The 27816-nt window shown below is 39.1% G+C and overlaps 1 pseudogene; it reads left to right on the top strand.

Annotated features, from left to right (window-relative positions):
- The first annotated feature begins 17822 nt into the window (after positions 1 to 17822).
- LOC110899421 lies at positions 17823 to 20783 on the top strand (annotated as a pseudogene).
- The last annotated feature ends 7033 nt before the right edge of the window (positions 20784 to 27816 follow it).

Genomic DNA, 27816 nt, shown 5'->3' with positions numbered 1-27816 from the left:
TGGAAGGTCCAAAAATCGCCGAGTATGTTCAAAGGTTTCATGATCTGTCCCATGTGGTGCCGTACATGGTCACGCCCGAATTCAAGCGCGTGGAACGTTTCATCTGGGGGTTAGCACCTCAGGTTATGAGCATGGTCACAACGTCTAAACCGGCAACCATTACTGAAGCCATCGACTTGAGCATCTCACTGACTGAAGAAGCCATCAGCCTAAACAAGTTTTCAAAGGATGATCAGAGGGAGAAAGAGACTCATGTGGAGTCGTCGGGGGAAAACAAAAACAAGTTTTCCAACTTCAAGCAAGGAACCAGCAGTGGTAGCAAGAGAAGTGAACCAAACCCACCAACCAGGGCCAAGACTGGTGATGAAAATAGGGGAAAGGGTTACATGGGCACTCTGCCCAAGTGTGGTACATGTCAGTTCCATCATCCCGGCCCGTGCCGACTCAGGAAATGCGAATCTTGCGGGAAGACAGGCCATTCAAAGGAGACATGTTGGGTTGGATCAGGCCAAGGTGGCCAAAGGGGTTACAATAACAACAAACGCGGTAATGGAGACAGGCCGCAAGGAAATAATGGGGGAAACGGGAATCGTGGAAATGCCCTGAATCAAGCTGGTAACCGGGGGACAAACGGAAATCGTGGCGGAAATGGTAATGGGAATGACCGAGGGCCAGGATGCTTCAACTGCGGGGACGTTGGGCACTTCAAAAGGGAAGCACGCCAAGATCCCAATGTTGTCACTGGTACGTTCCCTATAAATCAACGCTATGCATCTGTTCTTTTTGATACTGGTGCCGATTATAGTTTCGTATCGTTAGAATTTAAGAATATGCTTGGGTTAGCTGCTAGTAAGTTAGACATTTCGTACTCGATTGAATTGGCGAATGGGAAACTAGTTGAAACAGGTGAAGTAATCAGGGGATGCATGATAGAATTGGGAGGACACAAATTTACGCTAGACCTACTGCCAGTCGAGTTGGGGAGCTTCGACGTAGTAATAGGGATGGATTGGCTGTCTAGCAACAAAGCCGAGGTGGTTTGTCACGAGAAGACCATCCGTATCCCAATGGCCGATGGAGAGACGATTGTAGTTCATGGAGAGAAGTGCGATATGCCATTGAGGATCATTAGCTGCTTGAAAGCTAGGAAGTGTTTGAAGAAAGGATGTGTTGCCTTCTTGGAACATATCGTTGATAAGGAAGCCACTGAGCCAAAAATCGAAGACATTCCTGTCGTAAGGGAATATCCTGAAGTCTTTCCAGAAGACTTGCCAGGATTGCCGCCTCCAGGACAAGTCGAATTCCACATTGACTTAGTTCCAGGCGCCGCGCCTGTGGCTAAGGCACCTTACCGACTTGCACCTTCGGAGATGCAGGAGTTGTCAACGTAACTCCAAGTGCTATTGGATAAAGGATTCATCAGACCAAGCTTCTCACCTTGGGGAGCTCCAGTTTTGTTCGTTAAGAAGAAGGATGGTAGCTTTCGTATGTGTATAGACTACCGCGAGCTCAACAAGTTGACTATCAAGAATAGATATCCTCTGCCAAGGATCGATGACCTGTTCGATCAACTACAAAGTTCGAGTTTTTACTCAAAGATCGATCTAAGATCAGGTTATCACCAGCTGAGAATACAAGAGGAAAGTATTCCCAAGACTGCCTTTAGAACTCGATATGGACATTACGAGTTTCTGGTTATGCCATTTGGGCTAACCAACACTCCAGCAGTTTTCATGGACTTGATGAATAGAGTCTGCAAGCCGTACCTCGACAAGTTCGTAATCGTATTCATTGACGATATTTTGATCTTCTCAAAGACGAAGGAAGAACACGAGCAACACTTGAGAGCTATTCTAGAGCTGCTTAAAAAGGAGAAGTTGTACGCTAAGTTCTCGAAATGTGAGTTTTGGTTACGCGAAGTCCAGTTTCTTGGACATGTGGTTAATGGAAATGGAATCCATGTGGTTCCCACCAAGATCGAGGCGATCAAGAATTGGGAGTCACCGAAAACGCCAACCGAGATTCGGCAATTCTTAGGTTTGGCTGGGTATTATCGCAGATTCATTGAGGATTTTTCAAAAATCGCTCAACCTCTCACCGCACTTACTCAGAAAGACAAGAAGTTTGATTGGAGCGACAAACAAGAAGAAGCGTTTCAGTTGTTGAAGAACAAGCTTTGTGACGCACCAATTTTAGCTCTACCCGAAGGCACTGACGACTTCATGGTATATTGTGACGCCTCGCGTCAGGGTTTAGGCTGCGTATTGATGCAGCGACAGAAGGTCATAGCCTATGCCTCACGCCAGCTGAAAGTTCACGAGAAAAACTATACCACGCATGACTTGGAGTTAGGCGCTGTAGTGTTCGCATTGAAGATCTGGCGACACTATCTATATGGAACAAGATGTACAATTTTCACTGATCACAAGAGTCTATAGCACATCTTCGATCAAAAGGAACTCAATATGAGAAAGAGACGCTGGGTTAAGTTGTTGAACGACTACGACTGCGAAATCAAGTATCACCCAAGAAAGGCGAATGTAGTTGCTGACGCCCTAAGTCGAAAAGAAAGGATTAAGCCCATAAGGGTTAGGGCTTTGGAAATGATTATCCAAACAGACCTCTCGTTGCGCATTCGTGCCGCGCAAAGAGAGGCCTTGAAAGAAAGGAATATTGAGGATGAGTATCTCCGTGGAATGGAGAAGCAGTTGGTACCAAACAAGGAAGGAACCTTGTGTTTTATGAGGCGAATTTGGGTTCCTCTGTTTGGAGGATTGAGAAAGGTCATATTCGATGAGGCTCACAAGTCACAGTACTCGATCCATCCAGGAGCTGATAAAATGTACCAAGATCTTAAGGATTTCTATTGGTGGCCCAGGATGAAAGGCGATGTCGCAGTATATGTTAGTAGGTGTTTAACTTGCGCCAAGGTAAAGGTTGAATACCAAAAACCCTCAGGTCTTCTACAGCAACCTGAAATACCCAAATGGAAATGAGAACAAATTTCCATGGACTTCATCACAAAATTGCCAAGGACGCCCAAGGGTCATGATACAATCTGGGTAATAGTAGACCGTCTGACAAAGTCTGCGCACTTCCTGCCGATCAAGGAGAAGGACAACACAAGTAAACTCGCTGAAATATACATGAGGGAGATTGTTGCACGTCATGGAGTGCCTCTCTCGATTATCTCTGATAGAGATGGACGCTTCGTATCAAGGATTTGGCAGTCCTTCCAGGAAGCATTTGGTTCTCAGTTAAACCTAAGTACAACGTTTCACCCACAAACGGATGGCAGAGTGAATGAACAATTCAAACATTGGAAGATATGCTGAGAGCATGCGTAATGGACCTGGGTGGTAGCTAGGACAATCACTTGCCATTGGTCGAATTTTCGTACAACAACAGCTACCACACAAGCATCGGAGCAGCACCATTTGAAGCTCTTTATGGACGCAAGTGTCGATCGCCGCTATGCTGGGCTGATGGGGGTGATAGGCAGCTTGTTGGCCCCGAAATCATATAAGAGACGACAGACAAGATTTCGCAGATTCGAAAACGCATCGAGGCGGCTCGCGACAGACAGAAAAGCTATGCAAACCAAAGGAGGAAACCTTTAGAGTTTCAAGTTGGGGATATGGTTTTGTTAAAGGTTTCACCCTGGAAGGATGTGGCATGCTTTGGAAAGCGTGGGAAGTTGAATCCACGTTACATTGGTCCTTTCAGAATTCTGCAAAGGATTGGGTTTGTAGCATACAAATTGGACTTACCTGCGGAACTTAATGGCGTTCATGATACATTCCACGTATCGAACCTGAAAAAGAGTCCAACTCAGGAGACAGTTATCATTCCGGCTGACGAGGTTCATATCGAAGACACCTTCCACTTTGTTGAGGAACCGGTTGAAGTTTTGGATTGGAAAGTTAGTAAGACACGCCGGAGTAGTGTTAAACTCGTCAAAGTCCGGTGGAATGCACGACACGGCCCAGAGTTCACGTGGGAACGTGAGGATCGTATGAAGGCCAAGTACCCACATTTATTCCCCAAGACCCCTGCTACTAGAAGTAGAACTTAAAATTTCGGGACGAAATTTTATTAACAGGGGGAGAATGTGACAACCCGCATAGTTACAGGTACTGTACAAATTAATTAACCCAAATTATGTGCTTAATGACTGTGCTTGATTACATCTGACGCCCTAAACTACTTACTGATTTATGTCATATACATACATGTGCATTCTTTACATACAGTCACTCTATTTATTTCATACAGACTCTTAGTGACAAACCTGATGCACAAAGCACAGTTAGCACAGTGAGCAGATAACTCAGACGCATGCTGACAATGCCAGCACGTAGACAGACACTATTTTTAGGCCAGTATGGGCCAGGGATAAAACACTACACCAGTATGGAGTGTAGGGAAGTGAGGACCAAAAGACTATGTCACTAGGTGATAGTTTGAGTGCCGGAAAGTGCCTAAAACGCAATTTAATTACAGAATTCTGCATTTTTAGTAACAATTCAGCTTTTAACACACTCATATTATACAGAGTATTGACTAAATGGTCCTGGACACTTTCCTAAGTGTTGGAATTAATTTCGTTACAAAAAGATGCACAAAAGACGCTATACGATACAATTAAACGCTTTAACGGAACGATACGAAACCGAACAACCAGACATTACCCGAGACACGAAAATATTGTCAGAAATATTATTTTATCATTTTTAATTATTTATGGTCACAAAAATCCCCATACACCATGTAAACATAACATACACCCACTATACTTGGAAATACCCTTATCCTTCTAACTTAATACCTATTAGTTAACAAAAACTTTCACTTTACCCCCGCCCCCCCAACCGAAAATCTGCCATAATTATTTAAAAAATATTTTGTTTAGATTGTGTGTAAAGGGAATCTTTGTTCTATTGGCCAAGAATTATTGTATGATTACCCTAGGTTCTCGAATGCATGTTTCCAAGGTGAAAATCATCATCACTATCAAACTCTTCACTCAACCTTCCTCCTCCTTCCCTCTTATTTTCGGCTCACCCCCCCCTCTCTCCATAACCGAAAATCACCACCACCATTACTTACTCACCTTAATCTTCTTCATACAAGTCCCTTTCCAAGCTTGAAGAACATTCAAAGTAGTTACAAGTTGAAGGATTCACAAAGAAGCTTTGTTCAAGTCTCTAGCACCACCATCTTCATCATCTTTGCCCTAATATTACTACCCTAGCCTTGTGCTAGTAGTAAGTCCCTTCACACCCTTGTTCCATCTTGTTCTTGTTATGTTTTGTTTAAATGTTCGTGACACACAAAAGCTAAAACACTAAAATGTTGAACTTGAAATTCTGCATGAAAGCCAAAGATAAAAGGGTTGTATGAAGTTGAAATCTAAATGGTTTAGGGTTGGTTAAATCATAATTGAAGTTTGAACATTTATTCATCAATAAACCATGGTTAGGGTCTTTGTTTAGGCGTTTTTAGTCACTTCTAAAATGTAAACAACTTGCTGAGTTGAATTTCCAGCCAACTTCAACAGGCTGTAACGGGATCATTTTAAATCGAAAAACTAATTTTCTGAAGCCTAAAATGTGTATTTTGGAATAACTAAACAAATGGCACCGGAATCGTAATTTTTGAAAACCGTTTACTATTTTTAAGGGACTGTTTTTGAATAGCAGCTCAAGCTGCATTTTTACTGCAGAAAAAGTGTGTCATATTCGGAGTCATAACTTGAAACCCGAGTAAAATCGACTCATGGAATTTTTACAGTAGTTGGTCACCGTTGTCAGGATGACCCCCCAACTGGAATTTCGACAAACAGACTTACGGTTAATTTTTAGTGAATATTTCCGTAAACTGCAATCAGAAAGTAACAAACCTGATTGCAGTCGAGAAAATGATTTTCTATAAAATATAGGTAACGAACTGGACTCTGATATTTTTACATAATAAATTTTGGAACATATAGAACCTTCTGTAAAAAAATTTGAGAATTTTTGGAAAAGGATAACTATTTTAGAAAAATCCTTGAAAATAGTCCGGTTTCGAGTAATAAAGCTGAAATAAAGTAAGTAACGTTTTGTATGTCGGTATGTCGGTTTGGTTATTAAAAATGAACTATTGGATATATGTAAAAGAAAATGATATGCTAATTAAGCATGGACACCTCTATTTACAGAGGAGACTCTGCCGAAATTTTCCGAGAATCCGAACACTTAATAAAATATTCGAGAAAAATAGATACGAAATAGTTGTCTAACTATTTTTCTAAGAACGATAGTTAAGTTAAAATAATTATTATTGTTCTAACAAAATAATCCCTAAGAAACGCAAATCAAAACACTAAACTCTAAGCCAAGGCACGGCCCGTTCGTCTAATAGACATTAGTACGTTGTAGGTTGTAGGTTGTCGTGTAGCGGAAAGAGTTAAGATTCGAGTCAAGACGCACTACGGTGAGTTCATGACCCCCTATTCCTTTACTGTTTTCGGTTTTATACTTCGGGGGTGGAATACATGTTTACAATTTATTTCAGACATTTTATATATGGTATTGTTAGCTTAAGGAGGGTTTTTATTACACGATCAAGTGAGTGGTGGGCATGACACTTAAGGCCATTAATCCTCATCGTAGGACCACGGGACATGAGTGATAGATCTATTTGGGTGTAGCGAGCCCACACCCATGAGGCCGGGGGCCCATAGTGGTGACCATGTCTTCATACCGGAGACAAATTTGCTAGGTTTGAGTCTTCCTGCATCATTCACATATACTATTGGATTTGCAACCCAATGGTGATCATTTTTCCTTATAGCTACATACCAGGGACTATTTTTATTTACTGGCATATTAAAACGGTTTATATACACAGACTTACACATGAACTCGCTCAACTTTTGTTGACTTTTTAAACTACATGTATTTCAGGGAATTAAGTTGGATCTGGCAAGTGTTGCATGATTAGGCAAAGCTGCGTACTTAATAAGGATGTCATCCAAAGTTGTAGGGTTTGGGAAGTGCAACTCCTTCCTGGACAAGTTGCATGTCTCTTATCCTTGTTTTGTCGATTAGTCTTCCGTTGAGTCCTACGAACTCGTTTAACAAGAAATGTTTTGTAACGCATTTTGTGGTTAATGTTTTAAGACAATATGTTATGCATTTTAACTATTTTAATGGATGAATATCTTATGTTCTTATCATATAGCATGTTGTGATTGTTGCTATGGTATTAAGAAGTCACACCAAATAAACCCACGCTTCCGCAAAAGCCAGGGTGTGACAGAACAGACTCAGTCTTTTCTGCCCATCTTACAACAACAACAGCACCTCCAGTGCCGTCAAAGTTCACGGGCTTGCTGTCAAGGAACTGCTTGTAGGTGCACCCATGAGGTGGATTGTTATTGTCGTTGTTGTTCGAATTACTCCCGCAGGTTCCTCCTTGTGAGGCTGCATACTACGCTATGGCGGCAGCAATGATCCCTTGAAGTTTTGCCTCGTTGGCAGGCATATGTGTCTCGCGTCTCGGTGGCATCTTCTAAAAGATGTGTTCACGTTGGTCAGGTCATAGTAAGTAAATCATACATATACCATTTGTCAAACACATAACATCTCATGTTACAAATAAAGCAAACACATAACATCACATGTTATAAACAATCAATCCAACATCACATATAATGAGAATATTGCGATTGCGCTATCATAAATCAAGACCACAATGTAAGGTTTACAAGTTCATAACTGTATCGTACATCATCAGTGACTAAGGGCCACATCGCCCTAGTCCAAACTATCTAATCAGTGATAACAACAACCAATATACAAAACATCAAAAGTCATAATCATCAAAATGCGGTCTCCCAAAAAGCTGTGTAATCTGCACAATCGCAGTCCTCTCATCAAAAGTCTACCTGCGTCGAATCAAAAGGCCTAAGCTGATGGCGGTGGAGGAGGGGAAAACGAGAAAAGAGTAAACGTCACATATGCAACCAGTCCTCCTCCATAGCGTGATAAGAGCGCATCAAGTATGATATCTGCTGCTTAGGATTCTAAAAGCGAACGGCAGAATCGGGGGACAGTGGACGAGGAGGATGTGATGCTGCAGGTGGGGTCTGACACTGACAAGGTGGGCGTGGAGCTGACTCCAAAACCTGAATACGACGCGTCAATGCGTCCTGCTGTACCATTAGAGAAGTGAGGGTGTCCTCCGTGGAGTACCCGACATGATACAGGTGATATGGATCGGACAGCGGCATGATCAGGGGCGTAGTCCATAGGAATGGCTCGCCAGATGGTGTGAAGAATGGTGCAGAAGATGGTGCAGCAGTGGGAACAAAAGTAGGATGGGAAATCTGAGGTACAAACTGGTCTCCTCCTGACACGAAAGGTGTATGACCAAACGGTTGTCGAGATGAACCCTCTCCAGGACGCGGTGGAGGTATGTCCTGATGAAATGTAACAGGAAGATCTGCGCGATGCGCATCTGTGATGTGTGTGGGAAGTAAAGGAACATCAATGGGAGCTGAAGCAGGGGCTGAAACTGGTGTAACTGGTATCACGAAAGGTGGGTAATCATCGTCATCGTCTATCCACCCGTTGCGGGTGTCAGTGTATCGTGGATCAACATGGGTAGCAAATGGTGCACGGTCGAACAGCACCGGCACTGGATCAGGAAGTGGTGCAACAATAGGATCAGTAGGAATGTCAGCAACATGATCATCCTCCAACGGTGGAGCAACAACAGGATGATCGTCAACAGGTATATCAATAAAAGGAGCAATAACAGGTGCATCGGCATGAATAGGGTCATGCTCTAATGCGGGGTCAGGAGCAACGTCTGGCTCAGGGGCCACAGCAGGCTCCGGATCATCAAACTCCATGTCAAAGACAGCTGGATCAGCAAACAAAGGATCGACAGGGGCTACAGGATCCTCCAGGGGCTGGTCTAAGTGAATGAACTCAATATCCTGGTCAGGATCAAAACCAGGTGGAAAAACAGGGTCATCATCAATATCGTGATCAAACTCGAAGCTGTGTGCGGAAGCAGGTGCAGCTGATGACGCCATGTCAGGGTCGGAGTCGTGTGAGTGGTGCTACACTCCCTGCGTGTGCGAAGGTGCGGACACCACAAACTCAAAGTAGTCTGGAACAGGTGAATGAACAGGAGCCTCCTCTGCAGGGGCATCAGCAATGAGTAGGATATCATCAGCAACAATAAGGACCTCACCCTCAAGGTTATCCTCAAGTGGGACCTCCTCAAACAAATCGACGTCATTTTCGGAAACAATATCGATGGGCACATCAACAACCGGATAAGCAGCAAGGGGTACAGGAGCAGCGATCATCGCGAGTGGTAAATCCCCAGCGAGATGGCCATCAGCAGGATCGGCTACGACGTCAGGCAGCGCAAAGGGCTGGAAGTCGTCATCATCTGTACTGGTAGTATCGGAAGTGTAGACCTCGTGCTATGATGAAACTCTGTCATCTGATACTATCGCCATAGGGTCCAGAGTGTCTGAAACTCCGGTGTCTGATGAAGAAGGCATGATGTCTGTAACACAAACACACATATGCACAAGAAATCAATCATATAATCAAATAAACACGTTAGTTACCAATAAGCAAGCAAACATTTCTTCCTAGTCTCACTAGACTACCCTCCTAGCCTCTCAGACTGATCCTCCTAGTCTCTCAGACTATCCTGCCAGTCTCTCAGACTGAACCTCCTAGTCTCTCAGACTAACTCCCTGGTCTCCCCAACCAAAACCTTCCTAATCTTAAAGATTGGCCCCTCAGTCTACATGACTGAACCTTCCCAGCCTTTAGGGCTGAAATCTCTCAGTCTCCCCGACTGAACCTCCCAGCCTCTAGGGCTGAACTCCCTCAGTCTCCCCGACTGAACCTCCCAGCATTTAGCGATGAATTCTCTCAGTCTCCCTGACTAAACCATAAATTTTAAGAAAGAAGTGCTCAAACTTTTGTTTGTAAAAATGTTTTGTATCCTGGATCTGGACGTAATGTATGCAATGTAAAAATGTTTTCGTGAGAGCCCTAGTGATCATAGTCTAGACTCGAGAAGGAATCCTAGTTCGCTATGATCCAAGCTCTGATACCAAGCTGTCACACCCTGGCTTTGCGGAAGCGTGGGTGTACTTGGTGTGACTTCTTAATACCATAGCTCAATCACAACCAAGCTTTATGATAGTAAAACCATGATAATCATCCATTACTTCACGTTTTAAAAATAAAATACCACAATATTGTTTTAAAGTTGACACATGCAACGAAAATACTACACAACAAAATAAAAATCTTGTCCATAAGACACAACCACAAACATGAAATAAACACAGTTTAAGACTTGTGACTCGTCCAGGCAAAAGTCACAACCCGTAAACTTGGATGACATCACTCCTCTTGCGCAACATGAAGACATAGCATACCTCGCCAGATCCCTAATTCCCTGAAATACATGTAAGTTGAAAAATCAACAAAAATGTTGAGTGAGTTCATGTAAAAGTGAGTATGTAAAACCTTTGTAATACATTTGTATGTATGAAAATCCCTGGAATGCAGCAAATAAGGAAAAATGAGATCACCATTGGTTTGCAAGGCCAATGATATGTGTGAAGTGTAGTAGGAAGACTCAAACCTAGCAGATTTTTGCGTCGGGCTCAAAGTCACCCCGAGGTCCGTACACTTGGGCCTGGAGTTGGGCTCGCTACACCCAGATAGATATACCGCTAATGACCCTCGGTCCTACAATGAGGATTAATGGCCTCTAGTTTCCGCCTACCCACTCACATGATCTAAGTGGTAACCCTCCTTACGCAAACCATACCATGTATAAAAGTATCCGTGTAAACATTGTAACATGTATTTCACCCCCGAAGTATAAAAACCGAAAAAAGTTAAGAGACAAGGGGGACATGAACTCACCGAAGTGCGTCTCGAAATAGTCCGTCCTAAAATAACCTGCTGCGTGATGACCTACACGTACTAACTTCTATTAGACGGACGACCGTGCCTTGACTTAAGGTTTAATGTTTTTGGGAAATAGTTAGACAACTATTTCGTATTTACACTTCTTAATTATTTTGTAAATATATTCCTTCCCAAGGATTGGGGGGGGGTATTAATACATGTGCGTTTTTATAATTTCCAAAAATATATTTTTAAGTCTCACTTAAAGAATATATTTTAATTCATTTGTCTAGAATATTCTATCTCCAAAATATACATATTTTTCCCAAAAATATTATATTTTATTTCATACAATTTCCAAAATAATACTTTTATCAAAATACGCATTTAAGAGTATCTTTCCGAAAATACATATGTTACATTTTAAGATTCGTGTGGTAATAACAATACCGGTGTAATTTAAATATTTACTTGTGATAGCGTTAGTATTATTTTGGAGTCGTAACTTCTCAGTGTACTCATGTTATATTATTTTTATCCTAAAAATAATATATTTAGTTCACAAAATAATCATATCATCACACAAGCGTTTTACTATGAAATATATATTCTAGACATATATTTAACAAGTTTTATTTACGAAAATCCACCTCCAAATACTTGGTTATTTTATAATAAAAATCATGGCGAAGTTTGTTTGGAAAATCAAGTCAAAAATATATTTATAAACACTTGTCACAAAAATATTCTAAGTGTTATTTTCTGGAAAAATTTCGCCAGAGTTTCCTCTGTAACTGGAGGTGGCCACGCTTACTAGCGTATCATTTTCTTTTCAAATTCAATCAAACAATTCACCAATCATCAATATACAATATTAAACATCAAACTTGTCAAAATAAGTATAAATCGCAAACTTATGAACTTGAATGTAGTGTAAAAATATGTGGTAACTTTATAACATTTTTAGTGGATCTCGTTATCTTTAAAAATGAAATTTGTTCCTTAAAAACTCATCTTTTATGGAACTTGAAGTTCAACATCTTCTAGTCAAAATTTACGAAAATATTTCTTTGTTATATCTTCTTGTTATACAAGTGTTTACACACTTGTTTATTCACTGAAATGCCTTTAGTTTATGTTAGATCCGGGTTTTGAACAAGACTTGCATCTTTTTACTTGGTTCTTCCGAAAAACCACTTGTAGATCTTTAGATCTACTAGTTTAGAACTCTATTTTACAAGAAAAATCACTTTTACACAAGTTCATGTTTTGTGAGTGGAAGGGTTCATCATCTTACAGCTTTTACACTTAACATATTACTAGTTTATGTTTCATGAACATGATCTAGCATGGTTAGATGATGATCCATCCCACTACTAGCATCAAACTACATCAAATATTCACAACAAAGCAAGATTTACAAGATTTACACCACTAGTTACTCTTTAACCAACTTGTTCATCATACATTCAAGACTTTTAGTTTTGATCTTGTGTGTTCTTGATTTTTAACCGTTAAATCACCTATTAACCACTTTAAACAAGAACAAGAGGATGTCTAGAAGCACTTACTACTAGCTCATGGCTAGGGAAGAATCAAGGCGTAAACAAGGTGGATAATAGCAATCTAGAGAGGTTCTTGAGTTTCCGAAAGCACCGAGCCTCCTTGTATGATCCCTTGCACACTTGTATATGTAGGGAATGGTTGAACAAGATTTGAATGATGGTGAGATGGTGGTTGATGGTTTCGACCGTAAGCAAGCAAGAGGGGGAAAGAGAGAGCAATTTTGTGAAGTGTTGAGGTGAGATAATGGTTAACTAGTATGCATATATATAATCCAATCTTGTGCTTTTATCCATTATACAAAGTGTTTACTAGATATTAGGCAAGGTTGAGTAAAATAATCAAAATGGTGGAGTGTGGGTCACCACATGGTGACCGTCAATTGAGAGGGGGGGGGGTATATGGTTGGATTTTGATGATATAGTTAGATCTAGTTAAGTTCCAATGGTGTTAATTAGAGTATTATGTGTGTAGTATAATACAAAGGGTGTTAGGGTGTTCGGGGTCCCTAACTAGCTCAGAAAAGTGTAAACAATGTCATTGACAATATTTTTATGTTCCAGGTAAAGTCCGGTTGTTCGGTTGGATATTGATCCGTTAAAGTGTCAAGTAAAGCTTTAAAGTGCTTTTAGTGACACAATAAATTCCCGACACTTTGGAAAGTGGTTAGTATTATTTTACCAAGTTTTTGCACTTTACTAGTTAAGTTAAATGCTGTATTTTGTAATAAAGTGCAGAATTTTGTAGTTAAAGCATGTTTTAGGCGCATCCGGTCACTATAACTAACACCTAGTGACGCAGTTTTACAATCCTCACCCCCCTACACTCCCTACTAGTGTAGTAATCTATTCCCGGCTCATACTGGCCTCAGAGACAGTGTCTGTCTAGTGCTGGCTATGTCAGCATGTTTACTGGGTTATCCGTCCATTGTGCTAACTGTGCTTTTGTGCATCAAGTTTGTCACTATAGTTTTGTGTGATAATTGGAGTGACAGTAATAAAGTATGATGCATGAATATATATGTATCAGAAATCAAGAAGTAGTTTAACCACAATTGTAAGCAAGCACAGTAATTAAGCATTAATTAAATATTAATTAATTTGTACGGATACCTGTTTTGGTGAGGGTTGTCACGGAATTGGATATATAAATGTGTATTATAGTGATATACGTCTTCTTGAAATAGATAGTTATACAAACGGGACTCAATTACGAAACCCTAAAATGAAAAACTTGTTTACAACCAACGAAACCGATTCGAAATAGCGATTTTACCTTTAGCTGGAGTGTTTAATACCTCAAATAAAATTTGTTCAGGTTGTTCACATAACTGATTGGCGTCGACATCTTAAATGGAAACAACATCTTCCTTAGCACCATAAACACGCGACCTTTCAATTACAGCATTGAATCAGATATGAAATTTGCATTCCAATACTGATAATTATTATACGATGCTTATCAATATGCTAACTAATTAAACAAGTTTGTTTTGGCATGACCGTACGCTGATATGATTCTCTTACCCTCGAAACTCCCAAAAAGAATGTTTGTAAATATTTATTTACTGCTTTCCGTCTTTACATATGAAAAATTCAAAAATACCAAAAAGAATTTAGATGTATTTTAATATAAACTTTATAAAAGCCAATAAATTTTATTTCTATCTTATTTTTTAATGGACCAATGTTGGAACTCGAATTGATTCACCTAAAACCTGATTGAAAGCCGAAAAATAATTGCATCCTCATCATGGTCGAAGTTGACAAGTTTTGAAAGTTAAAGGACTAAAACTGAACAACCTTAAAAACTTTCAAAGTGTTGTGGGTTGGTAGTGGAATGAGAGTTGGTCTCATGTGTGTCGTCTGTTAATATTGTTTGAAATAAATTCTTAGTGAGGTTTTCGGTTGAAAACTCTCTAAGATTGGTTAAAGACCTAGCTCTTTTTCTCAATACGCGTTTAACGTTGTTGTGTATGCAGATGTGACATTCAAGCAAGCTAAAGGCAAAGAGAACGTTTCTGAAGACGAGCCGTTGAAGTGACAGCATGACATGCATGCAATCAAATGATTAAGAGGATTAATTTGCAGCTCACCACACATCAACATCACGAGGATCTAAAGCTTTGAAGTTCAAAGATTCATAAGCTACATTCAAGGGGGAGTTTGGGGAGTTTATTGATGCACTTCTTGATTGTAACCAATGACAACTTTTGAAGATCAGATAATGTGAAGAACAAACCATCACGAGCAACATCCAATGGGGAGTTTGTTGATAAACTTTTTGTGTATGTCGCTAGTTCGATTCGGTTGGGTTCGCGACCGAAGTAGACGTGCCTCCGTCGTCTGACACAGAGAACAAGAATACAAGTGACAAGAATGGCGAGAATACGAGAACGACTTGGATGGCTTAGATAGAAGATGCACACATAATTCAACATGGCCTGAAAGCTTGAAGCTCCAATCGACAAGAAGCACTGTTGATTGGAACATGATAAGTGATTGCCGATTCCAAGACATTATACATGGACTATCGATTAAGCTTGTATCCATTCTACAGTGACAATATCGATTTGGACATGTCACTATCGAATGGAATTATTGATTGTCGATTGGTTATGTTTCTTGGTTAGTATAAATAGTCGTTTCTGTGTCACTTGTAAAGAGATCTTGAATGAGCTAGAGAGAGAGAGTGTGTGTGTGTAGAGAGAGATAGAGAGAGAGTATCAAAGTGCTTATATGTGTGTAAATTGTAACGAAACTCTGCTCAATTGAATACACGAAACCGTTAAACATTATACCTTTGTTATTTATTACGTTCTCTCGCTCAGTTGTGGCGTAACTAGGATTCCGCACTTGTTACGCCATTCGAAACAAGAACTCACCTTGTTCGAGATCCGGTTTCGGGAACTACAACAGGCATCTAATTTACTAACCAAAGTCTCAGGAGGAGCAGATGTACCAGCAACACCATTAACCATGTTAACAAACAAACACAATCAACAAATTCACAAAAAAAAAATCAAATACACCAAAGAACAAATTGTACATAACATAATAGAAACAACACCTTTCATCAACAACAACCAATTAAACACAACGACGAAACTAGTAACAGGGTCCCGTACATAGGTTCGTTACTCAAGGGTGCCTCCGCAGGTATTATTGTGCGAGCCTACTAAATCTAGGCACTTACAAAACTAAAAAAATATAAACCAGCAGATAAAACACCTTGATCAATCAAAATAGATAAATACACAGAACAGTGTATGGGTCATCAAGAACAGATAAATGCACACAGTAAACAGAGTGTAGATTTCCCGATAATCAACTGCAGGTCCCCCTAACCCGACCAATATATGCCTAGACACAACAATATCGTGTGACAGAAAGAGTAAACATAAAGATATGAAACAATCTCACCAAAGCGTTTAACTTCCCCAACTACTTGTCTTATAACCTTCACTTAGGTATCAAGAACAAGAAAAGGAAGAACAACTTCAGCCATCCGAAAAAATCCACAAACCCTAAAGAAATGGTTCCTTTCACATAGATTCAGACGAATTCTAATAAGCACAGATGTAGCAGATCTAAAGCCGACAAATATACAATACTACCACGACTTCACAGATATGCACAGATTTATCTAGCGAAAACAAATCAAACAACAAAATTCACCCCAAGAGCAATCTATTGATCTAATACCATGTTACAAAACATGGATACAGTATCAAATCATCCAAGAACTCACAAATACCCAAACTTGAATATTCTAAACCCTCATTTCACAATCTAAGAAGAACTAGACACAACCTAAACTCTCTAAACAAACCGCAAAGCTTATCAATATGATAATCTCACAAACAACTAACAGAATCACTCTCCAACAAAACACAAATTCAAGATGAATCTGTGTATCTACAATGATAGAAACCCTAATCGCCTAAAATGTGAAGAGAGAGAAACGGGTGTGATCATGCTTTTGACTTATTAACTTCTTAGAATTCTTAGAAGTTAAAAGGAATCTCAAACACTCTTTGACAAGGACTTTTATGGCTTGAAATGGCTTGAAGAAGGAGAAATTAAGAAGTAAGAAATTCTAACTTCTCACTTATGATTCTTAGAAGTTATAAGGGTTTGTTTGGTATGGGGTAATGGAATGAACGAAAGAATGGAATGGACGAGGTAATGGAATGGACGAGAGAATGCAATGGATCATTACCATTCCATGTCTTGTTTGGTTACCATGTGTGAATGGAATGACTTATTATTATGTATTGTTCAGTAGGCAAGAAAAACGGAGTAATAAAATCAGCAGTGAGTGGTGGTGGTGGTCAGTGATAATGATTGTGGGTGGTTATAGGTGGCGGTGGTGGGTGTCGGCGGCGACGATGGGTGGTGGTGGTGGCAGCGAGTGGCGGCGCGTCGGTGACGATGAGTGGTGGTGGCGGCAAGGTGGCCGTTGGTGGTGGGTGGCAACAAAGGTGGCGGTTAGTGGCAGCGACGGTGGTTGGTGGTGGCGTCGACGATGGTGGTGGGCGGCGGCACCGAGTGACGTTGGCGGTTAGTCGCAGTTGTGGGTGATAACGCTGGCGAGTGGGTCGCGGTAGCGGCGGCGGCGGTAGCTGTTGGGGTGAGGCGGTGGCGGGTGGCGGCGATGGCGGCGGTGGTGGGTGGTGGTGGGTTGTGGCGAAGGTGGTGGGTTGTGGTGTTGTTGATGAATGGTGCAAGAGGGGATGAAATGAAAAAAAACATCGGGGTGGAATGAATGATTTTGAGGGAATAGAATGCCTTTGGAATGGGTGATTCCATTCCATTGACCAACCAAACACTCTTTTTTTTTTCATTACCTTGTAATCATTCATTCCATTCCACCTCTTATTCCTCAACCCAACCCAGCTATAATCATATCTGCTACAAGTCCAATGGGCATCCAACCCATTACAACTTGTATTTGTGTTTTATTTTGTACCTCACAATGAACACAAAATAAAATACATATTAATTAACACAATAAATAAATTATTAAAAAGCATTGAAATGATAGAGAGATGAAATATTATGCTATACTTTTAACAGTTTATGATCTTTTAAATAATATATGATCTTACTTAAATATATGATCGTTTGACATGTTTTATGATGAAGTGCCACATAATATTTAATTTCAAAAACTTAGTGGGAGCGACAATCACTTAAAAAAGAAATTAATTAAAAAAATTATTAAAGATGGAATTAGCTGGCCCACGGCCCCCAAGCCACTAACCAGTTTTTGTCGTTTATTATAAAGGATGAGTTAACGTGTGGGTCAGATGGCCCATGGCTGTGTGAAATTATTGGCAATTGACCAACTTTGATTTCTCTTTAGAACACATCAATAATTAGTAGCTCGTTCAAGCTTCGTTTAAGCTACTGATTGCTTCCATCTTTGTAGTTTTCTACTTTCCAGTTGTATTAGTTTCTTCATTTTTACATATTGGAAATTTCCATTCAAGAACTAGATGTATTTGTATTAGTTTCTTCGATTTTTGGATATTGGAAATTTCCATTCAAACACGACCTGACGGTAGAGCTTCTGGTGGTCCAGCCCATCATCAACTCAGTCAAATCTTCTTGTTTGCCCGCTTTGATTAGGTTTCAAGGTACCATGTCTTTCATGAAAGATTTTGATCACCTTAAAATTCAAATGAAAGATGTAGTATCAGCCACCAACAACTTTGATCCCACCAGGGTGATCGGCTGTGGCGGATTTGGGAAAGTGTATAAAGGAGAACTGTCTTCCCCGGAGGGACAAATCACCTTCGCTTTTAAGCATTTAGATCGAAGACTAGGGCAGGGGAACATAGAGTTTTGGAAGGAAATCATGATGCTTTCCAAACACAAACATAAAAATTTAGTCACCCTTATGCACTTTTGCATCGAGGACGATGAGATGATCCTCGTGTATGAGTATGCTTCTCGTGGAAGCCTCGATCGGTATTTGTCCGATGCTAGTACTCTCACTTGGACCCAACGCTTGAAGATAAGTGTCGGGGTTGCACATGGGCTACAGTTCTTACATGATCCTAAGGGCTCACAACAAAGAGTTATTCATCGAGACATCAAAAGCGCAAATATTCTTTTGGATGACGACTGGACAGCTAAAGTTTCCGATTTTGGATTGTCAAAAGTTGGCCCTGCTAACCAAGCGCACACATATATGGTCTCCCATGGTGTTGGCACACCCGGGTATTGGGATCCGTTGTACATGGAGTTTGGTTACCTATCAAAAGAGTCTGACGTGTACTCTTTTGGAGTAGTGTTGTTTGAAATATTATGTGGGAGATTATGCTATGAGTATTCTAATCACGAGCAGACTAAAATTTTAGTGCCTAAGTGGAGACAATGTTACGATGAGAAGAGGTTAGATGAGATTATTCTTTCTGATCTAAAAAAACAAATGGATCCAGGATCTTTGGAATCATTTTCAGCGATTGCTTATCAATGTGTGAAAAAAGTTCGGGAAGAGCGGCCCACCATGGCTGAGATCGTTAAAGAACTTGAGTTTTCACTCGAACAACAGGTTATTTCAATATCTTTTTCTTTTTATGATGTTCCAATGTATCAAGTCTAAGACAAGCTCTTAAATGCTACAGGAGATTTTTGAAAGCATACTTGAAAGCAGCCATGGAGAAAGCACTAGCTTGATGCTCAAGTTTGAATCAAGGTCTGTTGGATAATGAATCTCCAACTTATCATTGATTTCTCATTTTTATTATTTTGTCAATTTGCTATTTTAGATGTTTATGATAATAATATGGTGAATAATAGATTTAAAGACCGGGCCGATGATGATTATTCTCAGCCACCCCCCTCCAGTGATGAATTTGATGATTCAGAAGGTAACACATATTTATTGGAAGTTATTTATCTATCCCACAAAAGAGTAGAAGATATGTGATGAAGTTATTACTACTTGAGGTGAAACTTCTGATAGCACAAATGGGTTAATATTGAAAACCTTAAATAAAAAGGACATACAAAGTTCTTGTTTTGACTTCGATTTTAAAATAATCGGTTCGAATTTTGTTTCAGAAATGGCGAATTTACAGACTCCGAATATCCATGGCGGGGTGGTAGTGGCAGTTGAAGACGCAAGTTCTAGCCAGGACAATGACAGGCGAGTGAAGCGATTGTGGGTGATAGAAAGGTCGAAGGAGATCTGGGAACATTACAATAGTGACGAATGTCCAGAAGAGGAATTTAGAAAAGTTTTCCGAATGAGTAAGGTAATGTTTAATATGATCTGTGACGAGTTGGATCACACTCTCAATAAAAAACACACTCTTCTCCGTCTAGCGATTCCTGTTCGTCAACGGGTCGCAGTCTGCTTATATCGTTTAGCAGCTGGTGCTAATTTGTGAACTGTATCGAAGATTTTTGGGCTAGGCTTATCTACATGCCACAAACTGGTCCTTGAAGTCTGTGCTGCGATTAGAACAGTCCTAATGCCCAAATTCCTCCAATGGCCCGATAAGCAACGTCTTGAACAAATCAAAACTGAATTCGGGTCAATCACAGGCATACCCAACATTTCTGGATCAGTATACACCACCCACGTCCCAATAATAGAACCAAAAGCTTACCCGACTGCATACTTTAACAAAAATCACACCGAGCAAAATAAAAAACCATCATACTCGACCACGGTGCAAGGCGTGGTCGACTCTAGAGGAGTCTTCACAGATGTGTGCATCGGATACCCTGGCTCAATGTCCGACAAGGAAATCTTGGAAAAATCTGCTCTTATCCAAAGATTCAATAGTGGTTATTCAAAAAACACAACAATTGTGGGTAGTTCCACCTACGCCTTACTAGACTGGCTTTTTGTGCCATACACACATCAAAACCAAACACCGAATCAACATTCATTTAATACGCAAATTGGTGAGGCTCAACAGATAGCAAAAGATGCATTTATGAGATTAAAAGGGAGATGGGCATATTTACAAAAACGGATAGAACTCAAGCTTCAAGATATGCCTGTGGTTTTAGGGGCATGTTGTGTTTTGCACAACATTTGCGAGATCAACAATGAGGCCATGGACGACGATTTAAAGTTTGATTTGTTTGATTAGATTGTGGTTGAAGATAATAGTTCGTTGGAATGCAGTGCTTGTTAATCATGTGTTTCTTGTTAAAAGTATTGTTTATTTTTGAACAATACATACACTCAAATTAATTATTTTTAACCATGTTTGCCCAACATTATTATATATTATTTTGTTCCCCTTGATTTAGTGTTTTTTGTTTTCTGTTCTACCGTTAATTTGAAGTTTATTATGATGTGTGCTTTTTGGTTCGTGAGTCATCAAGCTGTTTTCAGGAAGTTGCATACATTGATTGATTACACTATGAACACTACAAGAATGGAACACCTTTAGCGGCGACAGCTGTCGCCGCTATTTCCTTTTCAAGTTTCAAGGAGACGAAGACCCCGGAGACGAGGTGGTGCTGGAGAAGTGAAGGTGGTGACCGGAGAAGAGATGGTGGTGATCCGAATTTTCTTCCATAAACACGAATATACACAAAAACGAGAAAAAAATAAAGCCTATAACATGTATATAACAAAATAGAGAGGAGATTTAACAAAAAGAAAGTTATTCTAACCGATTTGGGCAAAAAACGCGTTTCTCCGGCGGTAGAATGAAGAGGTTTGGGGGGAAAAACGAAGGAGGAGGGAAGAAAAGGCGCTGTATAGGACTGATACAAATTGTCGCCGCTATTGCCTTTTAAATCCCGAACCGTTAGATCAGGATAATGATCAACGGCTGGGGTTTGGTTTCATACTCAGTGACGCGGATCGACCAATAGCGGCGACACTTGGCCTGTCGCCGCTAAAGGTGTTCCTTTCTTGTAGTGGAAGCCATGTATCCGCTGCTAAAATAACCTGTATTTTGTTTTTCTTTTGATTTTTTTTATCAGTTAATTGGTCATAAATTAATTAATGAATATTGTGAAACTGAATCCAAAAATCAACTGATCTCCGGCAGAAATGGAGACACGTCTCTATTTTTTTCTTATTTGAATTTTGAAGGTCATACGACAGTTAATTGTCCTCATCAAGAGACAACATTTACCAGCTGTGGATGGATTCTTGAAATGATTGATGTTAGAAACTCCACTAGAATGCATATTTGCAAGTTCGTAGAGTAAAATTTAGGAGTGCTGCAATATCCCGTACAGATGTAAACTAAAATTTAGGAGTGGAGTTCGTAGAGTGCAGGTTCTTTTAAGTTTTACCATTTCAATTAGTGATTTAACTGCTAATGTGAAATACATTCTTTCTTAGCAGGTTTTTTTTGTGCAGTTTTGCAGCGATTTCCCATCAAAGATAAATCAAGAAGTGTTCATACAAGTGTTGTCTCTCTTGCAATCCTTCTCCATGCAGATGACGTATCCGTTAACCCGTTTTTATGCATATCTGAAAAATTATTTGTTTTTATTTTTTATTTTTCCTAAATGCAATTCGAGTCATGGGAGAACTCATTCCAAAAAAAAAATTACTATCTGATAGTGGTGGTAAAGGACCAGGTGCAGTAATTATCTTTTCACTTTAGCAAGTGTAGATGGCTGTCGTCTACATTTTAATTATCTTTTCACTTTCTCTGTAAATAGGTATATGAGAAGAAAGGAATTGTGATGTGGAATTATGACTTGAGGTGCAATAACAATTTTGAACAGGTGACTCATATTCATGTGTAGGCCATACATACATCACTATACAAGGGATTCTTAACATAAGCTAGAATTAGTTTTGCCATTATGACTCTTATTCATTGCAATTTGGCTACTAATCTATCTCGAAATTCATTATTTGATTTTTAAGCTATGCGATTTTGCAGTTTTAATTGCAGATGGTGTTATCGGTCATCATAAAACGCAGGTATGAGATGAACTTTGTTTGGCTGAATCTTAAATTTATTACTTTTAACGAGTGAAAATATATCTAAATAAGTTATCATAGAGATAAACTGAGTTAAATGATTAAACATCTCACATCTCACAGAGAAAGTTTGATTATAAATGATTCACATATAAATATATTACCATCCTTATAGCGAAAAAACTGTCTATTTTGAAATGCAGCCACCAAAATTAAAGGGTTAATTAATCGTTAATGAATTTTTACTTTATTTTATTTATATGAAAGTATGATTTTGTGGGCAAATGCATGGTTTGTTGTTTTTAGTAACTCCATAGAATCTTGATCCCAAAAATGATTTAATTGTCACTTTGATATCTTTTGGTACCCTGCAGATTTGAGTGTCAAAAAAGTAGCAAAATGCATGTATGGTGCAAAAGAGAACTCGGATGGTAACTTCTTGTCTTCATTTGTAATTGATATACGTTAGCTATCCCCATCTTTATGTCTTCATTTTTATATAATTTTTGTTAGTCAAATAGAAGAAGTCTATAAATTATTAAAAAGTAGTGTTAAAAAGGACATTGTTTAATCTCGATATGATGATTGCCGATTGTTCTTATTATCATTAAATTTATTTTGTTTATTGTTTTGATATCTTTAAAGCATTAGGGGAGACGTGGCGCTACATAGTGGCACGGTGACCACACGTGGAACCCCGTGGAACACCGCTGCCACCCATTCCCAACACGCGTGAACCTGGGTGGTACTAGGTTACAGGTACAGGTACATGAACTCACTAAGATTTATTTAAAAAAGAAAACTTTTTATGTAATTATTGTTAGTCTCCATGAGTGCTTAACTTTACGTGTTGCCAAGTAAAAATGAACCCGCGTCTGGATAGTCATGTTATTATTATATATAGATGGTAAATCAGAAGAGAGACACGTAGTCCCTATTATCCTAATATCTCCCTTGCACATCATTAATGGTTTCCAATTTTGCAGCAATTGGCGATTTAAGGAGCTAAGGAGGGCTTATGAAGTTCGCGCCTTGACAAAAGGATATAAGCAAAAGTTTGACCAACTTGCAAGGGCATTAGGCATTATAAGCAATAAGAAGAAATGTCTGTTAAGATTTGCTAACCTCGGATTATGACACATCATTAACGGTTTTCAATTTTCTTTAGAATGCAAAGAAAAAAAATACTTTATGACATGAAATTCCCGTCCACCGGATGGGTATAGAACTAGTTAGTTATTGTTTAGAGCACTTTTTTGGTGTGAATATAATTCGTTTGAAAGCGAGTTTCGTCATTTTCCTTGACACGAATGTATTTATATGGGTGGTGCGACTTTATTTTTTTCTCATAGAAGGTCCATGTTTTCAATAGTTGCAGAAGCTACCATCATCAACATAATAAGTGAACCTTGATCGATTGTACTAAATTCTGTTCCAAGATTGAACAATAATTGAAGCATTATTATATGGTTTTCAATAATTACCTGTACTCCACAACTTCAAATCATTTTCATAAGGTGTCAAGTTCAAATCAATACCTCTCTTCTCCGTCAAAGGCTACCGAAAATCCACCCCCTTTCTAAGGTTTTCAATAACATGTAAAAATGTTTTATGTCGATTCATTTCCTTCAATCCAAAATCAGATATGCGTTGGGGCTACACCTAGGCTACTTTTCATACAATGAAGAACCCTGCGTTGTGTCCCCTTAGGATCATGTATGAAAAGTAGTCCACGTGCAGCCCCAACACATATCTTCAAGTGCTGGATCTAAGTGAGAGTAGTGGCATGGTCTAGATATCAATCAAGGATCCCATGAGAAGCATACTAGTATTCGTCAATCATCTCATCACCCTCATTGCAAAAGCGCTCAAGAGAGATAAGATTTTCATGTTTGTATTCGGAAAGTGTCATGATTTCCTTAAAAAACTCAATGTTCCCTTGACCTAGTCTGCGATCTAACTTCTTAAAAGCGAAAGTGATTGGTCCCTCTAGGGAAGAGAGCTCTCCTTTATACACCTGATTCGGGTAGGGAGGGAGACACTCTTCGCCTTGGCCATTAGTGTAGCTTCTCCTGGGCGAGGAGTGTCCCCCTCCCTACTTTTTTTTCAATTCGTAGTGTTAATTTTATTGAAATTTGTTTAGTGCAAAATATTGGATTTTGATAGTCTACCCTAGATTTATCGTTCAACAACAGCCAATGTTTGTGGTCAATACTATATCTTCCATCTGAACTTTAAGGTAATCAAAATCTTTCATGAAAGACATTGTATGAATCAATGAAATTAATGTAACAATGAACAAAATACAAAGATGAAAGCAATCAAATTGAAGGGAATGACTTAAATGGGGCTTGAATAAGGTACTAAAGTGTTGGAAAGAGAATAAAAGTCGTCAATTATCAACTTTTTATAAAGCCGTTGACCCACACGTTAGACTATGGAGGTGTGGTGCCTTCCCATGTCCACATATGTGCTATATCACCCTCCCTCCACCTCATCAATTTCCCCTAATAGTGGGGTGTGGTTCCCCTTCTTCCCCTTTTCATTTATTAAATATTAATGTATTTTATTTATAATTATTACAAATATTTATAAGAAAATTAAAAATTGCATAAATTTTTTAAAAAAATACACATAAAAAATAAACACAAATTACCATCTAAAATTACATACTAAAATCCTAAAATAAATTTTGCTTAAACCTAGGAACACCAACTCGTCTTCAATGGGATCGACATAGAAGTTATTCTAGATATAGTCCATTAAATCCGCATATAGGTTTCCATGCACATGTTCACTGCGTAGCACCCACAAATTTGAGTGTTGTGGCTCTGTCAACCGCCTCAACATTCTCATGAACGTCATTCGGATCGTATTCACATATTTCTCGAGCATCATCTTCAATCATCATCTTATGTAGTATTAGACAAGCATACATAATGTTCTCAAATTTTTTGGCTCATATGTACTAGCTGGTTGTTGTGTTATCCCTTATTTTTCCTTTATCACACTAAACAATCATTCGAGATCTTTTCTTTCCGATTCTTGGCACTACGCAAATTTTTTCTTTTTTCGTCACTGAGTTACTGAATAGTTTTAACAATAGCCGTATAGGATGGGTATATATCGTCGGCTAGGTAATACACGTGCTTGTATGACACCTCATTGAGCATGAAAGAAGAATCAGGTCTAGTACCTTTAATGATCTCGTTGAAAATCTCATATCTTGCAAGAACTTTTAAATCATTATTTGAACCTGCAACCCCACAAAAAGGCATGCCAAATCCATAAATCTTGTGAGCAAACGACTTCTAAGATTATTGAGGAATAACCTATGTCACCACGCATAAATTGGCAGTGCCATGCAGTAGGGCAATTACGCCGTTACCAATGCGTACAATCAATGCTTCCTATCATCTCATGAAATCCATTGCCATTGCCAATGGGTTCTAGAATGCATAAAGCTTTTCGATATCCTTCTTCGTTGGTCTACGCAAAGATACCTTGCTATACGTGTTCACGATACCTTTGGAAAATTCACAAAAACACTTCCGTCTCATTCTAGCGGACACCCTTAATATATCCCATGAATCACTAGCAATCATACGCTAATTGAAAAAATGCCGAAATGCTTTTTTGAAATGTAGTAAAACCCCTTCCCCCTCTAGCATCGTAGCGCAATGTGAAAAACTTGTCCTAATTAGCCAAATGATTGGCAATGCGTACGAACAATCGAGGACTCATTCGAAACCGACGTCTAAATTGTTCGTTAATGTACACAAAGAACATCCAACTAAAATTATATAACCATCAAAACATGTCAAATGTCATTAGAAACATGTTTAAAATTGCGCTCTATGAGTATTCATTTTTTGAAATCTGTGCAAAACATCATTTAGATTTACTTTTCTAATTGTTCCTCTTAAGAAATTTCGCTAAAACTTCCCTACTCATGGTTCTTATCACATAATTGATACATAATTTCACAAAAAATGAAAAATAAACACTAACAATCATGCTCAACCATAGTCCATAATTTTAAATTTTAATTTTGAAGCACTAGTAAAGTCTAGAACAATAAAAAAAATCATCAAAACAACAAAATTATGCTACTAAAGTCTAGAACAACAACAAAAAAACATCAAAACACATAAAAGTTCAAACCCTTTTAACATCTCTATAACTCTATTTCTCCTAAAAACCACATAAAACAAAAAAAAAACATAAAAAAAACGAAGGTACCTCGTTAAATTTTGGAATCCAGATGGTGGGGTGGGTGGAATCAAGCTTTTCCGATGAGAATGTAGTCCCCGCCGTCGTGCCTGTTGACTGCTTTCGTGCGTCGGTTGATGCGTGATCAGGAGAGAGAGGACGGGAGAAAGAATTAGAAGGGGAGGTTGGGTTAGTTATTTTATTTAACTTCAAATTTAATTGATTTGGGTTAATTGGGTTTGGGTTACAATGGAATGTTATTGGGCTAATGACTAAATTGTTAAGTTAAAGTTAGTGGGTAAAATTATTAAGTAAAGTGGTTAAAGAATAATTATATAAACTAGGTTATATTATAATAAAATCATTGTTTACAATTTTTTTTAAATTCATAAGATTTTTTTAAGGGGGCGGTTAAAAATTTCCAAGGGGTAGTTGGAAATTTCCAAAAGGTGCCGTCGATATTTTGCGCGAAATTTAACCCTAATTTTTTTTCTTTTTCAAGAGGTGCGCTAGTGGGTAAGTCCGCCAATGTGCACATCACACTAACTGTGCGCCTCACATCCCCAAGCTCTTATTGAGATGCACTCTTAGGCTATAGGGTGTGGTTGGAGCCCCCAAGGGGCTTTATCAGTCCACCTCAGCTCCACGTCAGCGCCATATCACCCTTGGGGCTTTATCACACCCCTCTTTAACTTGCATGGTGTGGAGCCCCCTATTAATAAAAATTAAAAAAAAAAGATTTCATTGGGTGAATTTACATGGGCCCCACCTGATAAAGCCCTTCGAGCTCGTTACCATGATGGAGCCCCATCAATTGCGCCCCTTCTTAAAATGATGGGTGTGGGTGTATAGTGCCGGGGGGCGCTATAGAGTGTGACGTGGCGAGGGTGGCGCCCCCGCACCCTCCTGCCTTAAACGTGTGATTTACCTCAAGCGCACACTTTTCATTTCCTAATCACATGTCACAAATCTGAACATTACAACCACCGCACCACTACTACGGACAATGTAAACAGTTGGTTGAAGATTAATTAATTAGTTATAAAATATTTATGTAAAAAATAATAAAATAATACTCAGTTAAAACAATATATGTATTGTTGTAAAACAACGGTCTATTAGTAATCCATATACAACTATACTAAACATGAGAGAACAAGACTATAGAGAA

The sequence above is a fragment of the Helianthus annuus genome, chromosome 13, assembly GCF_002127325.2.
Source record: "Helianthus annuus cultivar XRQ/B chromosome 13, HanXRQr2.0-SUNRISE, whole genome shotgun sequence".
In the NCBI taxonomy this organism is placed as follows: Eukaryota; Viridiplantae; Streptophyta; class Magnoliopsida; order Asterales; family Asteraceae; genus Helianthus; species Helianthus annuus.
The sequence above is the reverse complement of the archived record's forward strand: the minus strand, read 5'-3'. Positions and strand labels throughout refer to the sequence as shown.